The sequence below is a fragment of the Triturus cristatus genome, chromosome 6, assembly GCF_964204655.1.
Source record: "Triturus cristatus chromosome 6, aTriCri1.1, whole genome shotgun sequence".
Lineage (NCBI taxonomy): Eukaryota > Metazoa > Chordata > Amphibia > Caudata > Salamandridae > Triturus > Triturus cristatus.
The window spans coordinates 433,740,557-433,752,704 of NC_140589.1; the positions used below are offsets into that span (position 1 = coordinate 433,740,557).

Sequence of the window (12,148 nt, forward strand, 5' to 3'; positions counted from 1 at the left end):
GTACCACATTACATTATGCTGTGGACAGCGTATGCAACCATGTTACTTCAGGCAGTGGAGAAAAGTTCTGTTATGTAGCTTTTAGATGCATGGCTATCACAGGTGGAAGGCTGCTTTACAGAGCATGAATATTGATGAAGATGATGATTGCATGTTGTGTGTAGTGTCAGATATGTGTACATAGCAAAATGTTTTCAAAAAAGCTCTGTAAGCAGAAGGAGTCTCATCAAACTCTGTAGAGAGAATGACTACAATGGGCGGGGTCCTCCAACTGTTATAATGGGAAAAGTTATAAACCAATCAAATGCTTTTCTTTAAGGTCACATGGCAATCGTACACCGAGTGCGCTAGGAGGTCTCACATGACGCGATTGTGAGAAAATATAGTTACCATAATATACGTTTATTACAGTTAGAAATATATAAATGTTTAAAATATTTTAGATATCGCTTGTTCTCATATACACTTTAAACTTATTTAGATATAGTTTTGAGACGAAAAAAAAGAGGGAATGGCATTCCCTGTGCGACACCATACGTCTGTGATGTAACACAGGGCCTGGCAGCGTGCACTCGTCGCATGCGCAACGCGCAGCGGGCGTGACCCCATACGTACATGACGTAAGGCGCAGCTTGGTACTGCGTACCCGTCGCATACCAAAGTAGCAGCTGGCGCGTCCACATACGCATATGATGTTACGCGGGACGCGGTGCCAAGATCGTGTCTGATACGAAAAGCGCATCCTTTACGAGTTTAGCAATATGGTGTATAAGATTTGCGTGCTGATGGAGCTTGGTACACTACCGGTACGGGACTTCAGTTTTCTCCCCAAAAAAAGAATATATATACATACTTTTTTTTGAAGATATAAAACATTACATATTTTTCAAATTAAAAAAAAAAAGGATAATAGAGTTCCAAAATATTACACAAAAAATAGAAAATATATAGGTTTTATAAATATTAAAATATGAAATTAACATTTAAAAAACCTTTGAAATTCACTGAAAAAAACATAGGTTTTACAGACGTTATAGTTAGGAATTAGCATTTAAAAAACCTTAGATATTCACTGAAAAAAACCATAGGTTTCAGGGACGTTATAGTTATTTGGACATTTGACTCCTATAAAACCAGAGAAATTCGCCTGTTCTAGTTAGTTGAGCTAACTATGACTCGCGCCCGCATTGCACTGGTGATGACGTCACATATTCCATCACTTATAACATGGTCAGTGACATCACTGATGACATCATCCACCTGATTATCTGATGCACATACTGATTGCCTAATATAAACTTTGATACACGCACTCTAAAATGCAGACTACTATTTTTGAAACCATACACACAACAATGCCAGATACTACATACCACCCACTATTTCCTAGGTCTACACTCACATCCACTCACTTATACATGCAGTTACTCCTCAATAAAGTACTATAATATGCACTCATACACCTATACATACAGTCACAGTCCGCCACTCATCCATAGTTACTCACACACCTAGTCAGTTATGCAAAGAATCAATCACATACCCATTTACTCATGTATACAGTTATACACACCAACTGCGTTATTTATACACACACCACATCACTTATTTATGCAGATACTAACACATACTTACTGTCTTGTACAATCACTGATACAAGCAAACACTCTTTTATATACACCCACTCTTCAAATAACTTACTCTCACGTATAGTCATTTATGTACTCCAACACTCTCATATACTGCCTTAAAACATATGCAGTTACTCACACATATACCAGTGAGACATTCATTCACCCACCAACACACCCATACACACACTAACTCACCCATACAGCCCTTCCCAGATGTACTTTTGAATCCATACAACCAGTGAATCACCCACTCAGACATGTATGCACAGTCACACACACCCCCACCCACCCACTCGGGAACTCATACAAATACTCAGACAACAAATCAATAACCCATATAGACACTCATGTAGCTACTCACCAACCCATGCAGCCGCTTACACACCAACTGAGACACTAATACAGACTTTCACACAGTTTAGTCACTAAGCCATACATTCAGTAACACATGTTCAATCACTCACATATACAGTCACGCACCTACTAAATAATCCATTCAGGGACTTGTAAATTCACTCTTTCTTCAATACACCTTGGCATAGATATATATGAAAAATATTTAAACTTTACAGAAACCCACATTCACTGGATGATGTCATCAGTGATGTCATCAGTAATGTCATTTGAGATGTCATCAGTGATGTCATCCGTGATATCACTGACCATGTCATGAGTGATGTAATATGTGACATCATCACCAGTGCATTGCGGGCGTGCGAATTATAGTTAGCTCAACTAACTATAACGGGCAAATTTCTCTGGTTTTATATGCGTCAAAAGCTTAATTTGAGCAGGTGGTTTACTGTGCTAAGCACCGGCACGTAATTGCCAACCCTGGCACTTATGCCAGTGTGCCACATGGTGGTGCTGTTTGTGCAGTTTAGAGAAGGGCACTACAACAGTTGTTTAGGAATTCAAGGTACATCAAAATGACTAATAAATGTCGCCAAGCCGTTCTCATAGTTGTTGGGGCCTGGAATAGTCTAAATTGGCACACTTGTAGTGAGATAGAGGACTCTAATGAAATGGTGCCAGAGGGTGAATGATCAAACCAGAAGTTAATACATGAGATGTGGGGCTGGGGATGTGAGGTAGGAATGTAACTGGAGTTTCTTTGGGTGAGGTGGTCAGATGTACTATGGCTAGACTTAAGAGAAGGGTCCGGAATCTGAAGTAAGTGGATGAATGATCTGGCGGCCCCCACAAAGACTTGGGCTGCAGCAACTGACCATGGGCTGTCAAGACAAATGCTCGAGCTGACACAGCTGCCGCAACGGAGGGCTTTGTTGATGTAATGCGCATCATCGCTAACCGAACTTGAATACTATGATCTCAGAAGGTTGTTCTGAGAGTTGTGATTGAGACTGCAGTCCTATATTCTTTTCTGACTATTTGGGGTAGCATGATTGTTGTTTCCTATTCAATTTTTCTGTTCCACACAATTGAGATTATGAGACTTCGATTATCAGGGGTCTGCATTGAATGCAAAATAAAATAAAATTCTAGACTCGGATGAGAATTTTTTGTATTAAGGCCAGACTAGTGCAATCAGAAATTCGCCCTGTTAAAATACATTTTACTTCTACTGCTGTTAATACAAATTTGCTCAATTTGTTTTTACTCACCTTGCTGCTATTCGCACATTAGCACTTCCTCATTCCTGACCACGCCCACACCTCGGTCCACCGCGGTGTTTCCCCAATTGCTGTGGACGGTGCTGGCGTGTCAGATCTTCTGCATCTCTGATTGGTGGGGGTTTCGGGGGCAGTGCTTGGACGGTCATTGACACAGAGCTAGCTGCCTACTTAAAACCGATGCCTTCCCTCTCTCGCGCCGAAGGCAAGCCCGTCTGCGGCATAGGCAACATGAAGGAAATCTGCCTATGCTGTGGTCTCTCACTTGACACAACCCAGAGACCCTTAACCTTTCTAAAGGGCAACATTAATTATAATAAACCTGCCGCACCAACCATAAAGGAATTATCTTTCCTCAGCAATAATTGCCGGTTCCTACGAAGCATAAAACCAACATATTTGTACTTCTGGACAATGACCAACCTGATGCCTTATTCCTCACGGAAACATGGCTGCATGAGCGTTCCGGCCCAGATGTAGCTGCCGCCCTGCCACTTAACTACACTATAGTCCGGAAGGACAGGGGCCACAAAATAGGTGGGGGCATAGCCATCATTTTTAAAAAGGATTTCCAGTGTAAATTCGAGCCTTTAACTTTTATGAATTGTGAAGCAGCATTATTCAAACTGGCCTTAACCCCAAATTTTACCCTCTCTGGAATACTTGTATACCGCCCCCCCCTGGGCCCTCTGCTCCGTGGGCCTCATCCTTTCAAAGCCTTATAACCCTCTACTCATGAGCTCCGCCAATTTCTCAATCCTGGGCGATCTAAACTTACACCTGGATCACCCAGTATGTTAAATAAGCACAAATTTCATCTCTGATTTGGCTGGCCTAAACATAAACTTACTCAAATCTGGCCACACGCACGAGGAAGGCCACTTACTGGATCCTATCCTCTCCAATCTACCCAGCATTTGCTGCTCCTCTGCGCTCCCCCCTATGTTGGTCGGACCACTTTATCACCAGGTTCAATCTGGTACCCCCTGACAACTGTGTTTGCTACTCCTACCTTAAGGACATTAACAAGAGATTGGAAACAACTTAACCTGACTGCCTTAAACAAAATCTTGTGCACTAACATGCCCATCACCAAACACAGGGTGAATATGCTTTCTGACATTGTGCAAAAATGGCTCCTCGATGCCATAGACATTTGTCTTCCTCTTTCTAAAAAAAAAAAAAGATCAATAATCATAGCCCCCCAGTACCATGGTTTACTAACACTCTCAAAATACAGAAAGCCAAATGTAAAGCATTGGAACATAGATGGAGAAGGAATTATGCTCCCGAGTCTAAAATTATCTATAAAAAGGCCAAAATGGTTTACCTCAATCTCTGCAAATCTGCCCGTGCTGAGTATGTTTCAACAACTCTCTGATGCACTGAACTGCTCAAAAACACTTTTTAGTATGGTAAAGGAGCTAGCTGGTTCTGCCACCTTAGCTAGGCCCAACTCACTCAATAACCGACAATGCGAGGACCTTGCGTCCTTCTTCGTCCAGAAAGTCGAAAAAATTTACTTGGATATTGCGAGCGAGCGATGCGACAACCCCCCTCCTGTGAAACCTGCTAGCTCCCCACAAACCGTATCTGCAATACCCATAGCGGACTCTACCTTTCCTGTCCAGGACATGGGGCCTTGCGCCCACTCTAACATCCTGGACACTTGGCCCCTACTAAATGCAGCCTCCTTTACAAGACTCCTAGATAGTGCCAAATCTGGATTACCTAAGGACCCCCTGTCAATCTCTGTGCTCAAGCAGCTTGAATTACCATCTCCGCTTGCCATTATGGACCTTTTAAATACCTCCCTACTGGAAGCCACAGTTCCTCAAGACTGGAAGCACGCCATGGTGATCCCACTCCTAATAAAGGCCAACTCTGACCCCGATTTACCATCCAACTATCGGCCTATCTCCTTACTACCGACTTTTTCCAAAATCTTAGAGAAACACATCCACTCTCAGTGCTCGAATTTCGTCGAAACTAATAAACTCCTTCACCCATCACAATCTGGCTTCAGAGCTGGTTTCTCTACAGAAACCACTTTACTGGGGGTAATGGAAAGGCTGCGGCGTCATCTGGATGCTGGTGATACGGCCGCCCTCATTCTACTTGACCGAAGTGCGGCATTTGACACGGTATCCCACACCATACTAGTAAAAACGTTAAGATCTCTACGGATCAGTGGCCCAGCCTTGAACTGGCTCATTTCCTTTCTCGCCAACTGTACTTTTCAAATCGTTTCCTCTATATCGAGCTCCGACATTCATCCCTCACCCTCAGGGCTCTATCCTTAGCCCTTTACTCTTCAACCAATACGTGAGACCCTTAGCCAACGTCGCGGAAGAGGCAGGGCTGTCCCTGTTTTCCTACTCTGACGACTCCCAGATCATTTTTTCTCTCTCCATGGGGAGTGCGGCTGAGCCATCCCCCCTGCAGGTTATGTTGGGTAAAATTGCATCATGGATGCAGAATAACTACCTTAAGCTCAACGGAGAGAAAACTGAGGTCCTGATCCTTGGAAAAAACAAAGATCTCTGGGGCCCACAACTCTGGCCCGCTGAAATGGGAGTGCTCCCTCAGCCCTCTAGTCAAGTCTGCAACTTAGGTGTCCTCATCGATGACTCGCTCACTATGCACCATCAGGCAGTCAAGGTAACCGCCACTTGCTTTACCATTCTGAAGTGGCTAAAAAAGATCATTCGGATGCTGTCCGAGTCCACTCAGAGAACAGCAGTTCAGGCTCTTATTATCTCGAGACTGGATTACGGAAACGTTCTCTACCTCGGATCCAACAAGGAAGTGACTCGCAGGCTGCAGATGATGCAGAACTCTGCGGCAAGACCACTGCAGAGTCCCTAGAGCTACCTCTGTCTCTAGTCATCTGCGGGACCTACATTGGCTCAGGGTGGAGAACCGAATCAAGTTCAAAACCCTGAGCTACATGTTCAAAATCAAAACTGGAGTTGCCCCTCAATATCTGCAGTCTCTGGTCAGCCCTTATGTGCCTTCCCGGTGCCTTCGCTCATCCACTCGAGAAATTCTCTGAGCCCAGAATCAAATTATCTCGGATGGGAGGCAGATCGTTTGCGTACCTCGGTCCCTCACTATGGAACTCACTTCCCACAGCCATTCGAAACGAAAAGGTATACACACAATTTCGTAAATCCCTTAAGACTTGGCTTTTTAACCAGTAACCTAATAAGCTGCGATACATTCTTCTGATATGCTCCGGCGCCGGGAAACCCTTTTTGGGTAGCTGTTGTGCCTTACAAATGTAATAATAATGAAGGAGTTTAGTATTCTTACTGCCCCGCTGCATATTGTTTGTGGTCACGGGCAAAACGTTTTCATGTTTACTTTATCCACTGGACAAGTAGATCCAACCCCCTGCAGCACAGTCCATTTGGCTACCAGTTTATAGTACCACAAAATGGATCTGTGAAAGAAGATTGTTAGCCACAAACAAAAGGTTTGTATCCTTTGTATAAGTTGTTCAAACTTGAATGTATGATTCGTTTATGCAAAGCGTTTATTATTAGGCTGTGCATTCTAAAGAAATTCAGCGAGCTGTGAGCTCAGCTTACATTACTGAAAGTGGTCCAAGTATAAAATGATATGCATGTTTGCAATATTTAACATTTCAGGATCTCTATAATGTTCTCAGAATGCTCTCTACTTATGTGCACATACATGGAGAAGCATGAAAATAAGATCAGTGATTGTTTGCTTTCAAATAAATTTTACAAAAAAAATGCAGCTTGAAAAAAGTGTTGCTAAACTATTGTGCAACTCGAAACTCAATTCCTCTGACGTATCAGTTAATAAAACATGTTTGATGCATGCAAACATTGGAAAAAGATCAATGCTCGCGAATCAGTGTAACGTTATTATGGTAACGTGCAAATAAATGATGGACCTGATTCTTAAAGAAAGTCACAGAAGTGCACCTGCAGGTATATATGTCCTTGCACAGGTGAGGATTTAGGACTTTCAGGAAAATTCATAAGAGTTTAAAGTTTAGAGTTCATTCTCCTAGCAAATGTTTGTGAGCTCCACTTTTGCCTGAGCAAGTATATACATACATTTTCTCAAGCAAAAATCTGCTGAGTGATTGCAAATTCACTTTTTAACGCCTGCTTGTTTTCCCCACCTGCAAAACATTTTACGCCTGCCCTTGTCAAAAGGAGATTTCCAATTTTGTAGTTTGAGAAGAGATTGGAGAGCAGTTGGTGAATACATTTAAACATGTCAAATTGTAAGTGTGCGTATACTCACAGGGCCTTCCAACCGTGGACATCTGCGTTCCACCTACTTCCAGCCGCTGTATGTAGATATGTGGAAACGTGGCAGAATCGGAGCCTTGCTGGAATCCAAAGCCTGATATATTATGAGCCCTGGCATCACCAGAGAGACTTGTATCAGAACACAGCAATAATGATAATGCTGCTATAATTTCTCACTGCAGTGCATTGGCACATATCGGGACCTATGGATTTTTTTTCGTGACAAATAGGCTTCTGAAGCATCAGGTACATTGGACAAGAAAATAGTTTTGCATATTGCAAATCAATGTTATATGGTATGGTGACGCACACAAAAATCTCTGGGCAACATCTTGCAAGAGATTAAGTGACACGTGGCGGTCTTTATATGTCAAACTGTTAGTTATTTGTCCAGTGCCATTTATTTTAGAGCTTTGGACACTGGCGCTGTATGATGTCTGTATGTCCGTCTTCTGTGCTTTACTTTAATAAGCCACATTAGTGTCAGTGGAGCCACACCCCAGCTTGAAAAATAGTGCTTACCACAAATAATATGATTACTAACGCAAACAGTAATTACAGATAATAGTGGGTTATAACAAAACAGATACAGCTTTATATAGTTTGATAGAAAATAGTCAACCCTTCTGTAAGTAGGCTTTGAGACGCTTTTGTGCTCATTAGTGTGCTTTCCAAATCTTGGCACGATTATTGTATAGTTTGATACTTGTTTTAAGTGTATGAATTTACCTGTGGTAGGCCCAATACTGCTGGAATGATGAAGAGGTTTGTAGATTTGAGTTTTCATTTGGTGTTATGACAGATAGCCGCAGCCTGTAAGTCCGTAATATCGCCCAGCCTGAGAGATTGGCAGGCAGACCGAAATGCTGAAGTAGTCTACAGCGGAACGCGATACGTTGTCTGCTGTGCAGCATTGCTACTGCAGCCCTCAGCTATCTAAATGCATGGGGTACCATGCTGGAGGCCCTCGGTCCAAGAGTTAAGAAACGCGTCTGTGAGAGATGCCGGATCTCTTTGGGATGATTTTGAGGAGAAGTTGGTGTGGTCCAACAGGGGAAAGCAGTGTCTTTTTGTCTGCCCTTGCCTAACAAAGACAGAGTGAACTAACGCAGCACCTCTTTGTAGGGAATAAGGAGGCCATCAGGAGGGATCCAGATGTTCAAATGCTATTTCTCAAATGCAATCGCATATTGAGTTGTGAGGATGGCCATTAATAAAGGAGGAGATGAACTCTGAGTAGAGAAGTTAATAGTTTGTTGTGAAGCATACCAAGAGCTATGTATTAAGGCTGTCATTGATGTGTTAATTGTACATACCAAATGTTATTATATGTGAAACTTTATAAAAAAAAAATATATATATATATAATCCACAAGAGTTGCCTCCAAGGAAGAAGCCACACCATGGCAAGTTGAACCTTTATTTGCAGAATGCAGGATGAACAAACCAGCTTCTCCCTCGCAAAATGTCTGTAGCCAAACGCGTTTCGGGCGTACCGCCGCCCTTGTTCACTGGCAAAGGGGAGAAGGCAGCGAACGCACCACATGCGCTAATTTGAATGTCCCGCCCCAGTGGGCGTAAGCGCAACTTGCATGCTGGTAATTGTAGTGCGTTGTTCAATATATACCCCAGTGGGTCGCATGCCTTACCCCTAAAATGTACATAGTTCTACCCAAGTGGGCTGCTTGAAGCTGTCAGGGTTGTCATCATGCCCATACTCCATCCACAAAGCGGACTCGCCGTTCCCGCAGCGTCTGTTATTGATGTCGCTGAAGGCCCGCTATGATAGCAGTGGGGCTTCCTCGCGGCGAGGCTCGCCGCATAACATAATCCACAAGAGTTGCCTCCAAGGAAGAAGCCACACCACGGCAAGTAGAACTTTTATTTGCAGAATGCAGGATGAACAAACCAGCTGCTCCCTCGCAAAATGTCTGTAGCCAAACGCGTTTCGGGCGTACCGCCGCCCTTGTTCACTGGCAAAGGGGAGAAGGCAGCGAACGCACCACATGCGCTAATTTGAATGTCCCGCCCCAGTGGGCGTAAGCGCAACTTGCATGCTGGTAATTGTAGTGCGTTGTTCAATTAGCGCATGTGGTGCGTTCGCTGCCTTCTCCCCTTTGCCAGTGAACAAGGGCGGCGGTACGTCCGAAACGCGTTTGGCTACAGACATTTTGCGAGGGAGCAGCTGGTTTGTTCATCCTGCATTCTGCAAATAAAGGTTCAACTTGCCGTGGTGTGGCTTCTTCCTTGGAGGCAACTCTTGTGGAATATATATATATATCTATCAACCGTGAGGAGCAGGTCTCCTAGGTCTAGTACAATGAACCATTTGACCTGCTCATGTGAACCCAGTCATTCCTTACCCAGTGATACAGGGAGGGTGTCTACCTGATGTTCTTTGAGGAGGACATTACATTTAGTTACAGGGGTGGCAAAGTTGGTGTACGTTCATTATTTGATCATACATTATCTGGAGTGTGAATTTGTCAGACAAAGGCTGAGATCACTAGGCAATGTTCAAACATTAAAACAAGTGATGGATGGAATGCTTGAATTACTCTCAACCACTGGTAATTACTGGGACCCCGCATCCCAGTCCATTGTTATTATGTACACCATGCCACCTCAGTTTGGCTCCAGCCATATGCAAATCAGTCTTGACTCTGCTCCAGTGAGAACAGTCCAACACAAATTTCCAGGCCTAATCCTTCCTGAACTGGGACACAAGCAACTCAGGACTGGTTCTGCCCTAGTTAGGCCTCATCAGCCAGGTATAACTTGGTTCTAGTGACGCTGTGTGCATGGGACACACTGGGACACGTGTTCCGGTTCAGGGAGGACCTGGCCTAGCAGTTCGGCTGGACTTTTTCTATTGGAGCAGGGTCAAGACTCATTTGCATATAACTGTGTCCAATTTGAGGTCGGGTGATGGGCAAAAGAACGATGGGTTATAATGCTACCCCAAGTGATTTGCCAGTGGTTACACTTCGTGAAAGCATCCTCCCATCACTTTTCTTGTGTTTATTGTTCAAACATTGTCATGGAAGAGTTTCAGTCCGTGTTGGAGAAAGTATTGTTTAACAGCAGTTCTGTTGAGCTAGGAGTGGTTTTGCTTGAAGTAATTTAAGGTTAAGCATAGCTGTTCCTTGATTCAAATTTGCATCGGTGCCACTTGTGCTTATTTCTTGATTTTCAGACAAAAACGTATTTTTACTGGCTGCGAGCAGAAGTTGTCTAAATAGCTGGAATACCCCTTAATTTGTACAATGTAGAAGCTATTCACAGCTCCCTAACATTGTATTTTAGCTATTCCTCATATGACTTAAGCAGGTTGCAGAGTTTCGTTGTAGCTCGATGACGAAATTTTAATAATTGGGTTACCAATTTGCCGACGGCAAATTCACAGGACATTTTTCGTTGTTGAAGAAAGTGTGTTTGCGTTTGTATTTGATGCGCAGGTCGTTCATTTCTTTAGAAACCTGATCGTACCCACTCTCTGAGGAATGACATGCCCTTCAGTTATTGCTGCTACACTGTCCACTGTGGCCTAAGGAAATGACAAACCTTCCTAAAACATGCGTTCGTCACCAGGTCATATGGAAATAAATGAAGTAGCTATCGGCCTTCAGGTCGATCAGGGCCCTGAGTGCGGTCCCCGCAGTGTGCTCCGTGCTCGGGGTAATTGGGAGGAATTGGAGGGAACGACACGGTAACGTGGCAGTTGTAAGGTCACTCACATAGCACCTGCGGTGGCAAGCACACTTTTTGTCTTGTCCGAGCGGAAGGGAATTTCGAGAGCTGAATTTGTCATGCGGTTATTGAAAGCCTAAATTTTTGTAAAAGTAGCAATTCTTCACATTTTTGGGCGTTACACTGCCTTAATTGAACTAATATAAGGAAATAAATTGGATTAAAGGGCGAGTTGACTGCTTCTGAATTTCAAATTCAGCACACATTGGCACTTTTGGAAGCGGCTCAGGGGTGGTCAAGCTGTTTGCACCCACCTGTGCTGTAGGGCCTCTGCAGATTTTTCTGTGGCGATTTTTGCATGTAGATTGTCCCCCAAGCATGGGAGAAGCGTGGGCGACCCTGAGTAGGATGGGGGAGGGGAGAGGGTGGCTGCTACTGCACCCCCTTCTGGTACTCATAGGAAGAACAGTGACACCAGTCCCGGGGCGGACAAGTACTGGGCCAGGAGTTCTGGAAGAGGTAGTGTGTGTCCAGTCATTATAAGGTCTGCCCTGGTGCAGGTCGTGGTCAGGACAAGAATTTTGCAGCATCACGCAATAGGTCTAGTGGTTTCCTTTGCGGCCCCACTTCTTCCAGAGAGCCATCGGCAAGTCCTGTTGCGGCCTCACTCCCCTGGATCGATGTTCTTGGGTTCTTGAACAATAAATTGGAATTTGAACAGGGTTTGAGAAAGCAGGAGGCGGTGGATGGGATTAGAAGTGGTCTGGGAGCCTTGGAAGGGCTGCAGGTGAAGAACGGGGGCAAATATGCCTGTTTAGACGGTGAAGTACAGGGTTGCTCCCAGGTCGGTGGTGGTAAAGATCATGCAGCTGGCATGCCTAATGAGGGATGTGGTAAG

General features: G+C 44.0%; 1 protein-coding gene across 1 annotated transcript in view; it reads left to right on the top strand.

Annotated features, from left to right (window-relative positions):
• Positions 1-12,148, top strand: part of LRRC1 (leucine rich repeat containing 1) — a 579,559-nt gene that overhangs the window by 287,982 nt on the left and 279,429 nt on the right. The window lies entirely within an intron of this gene.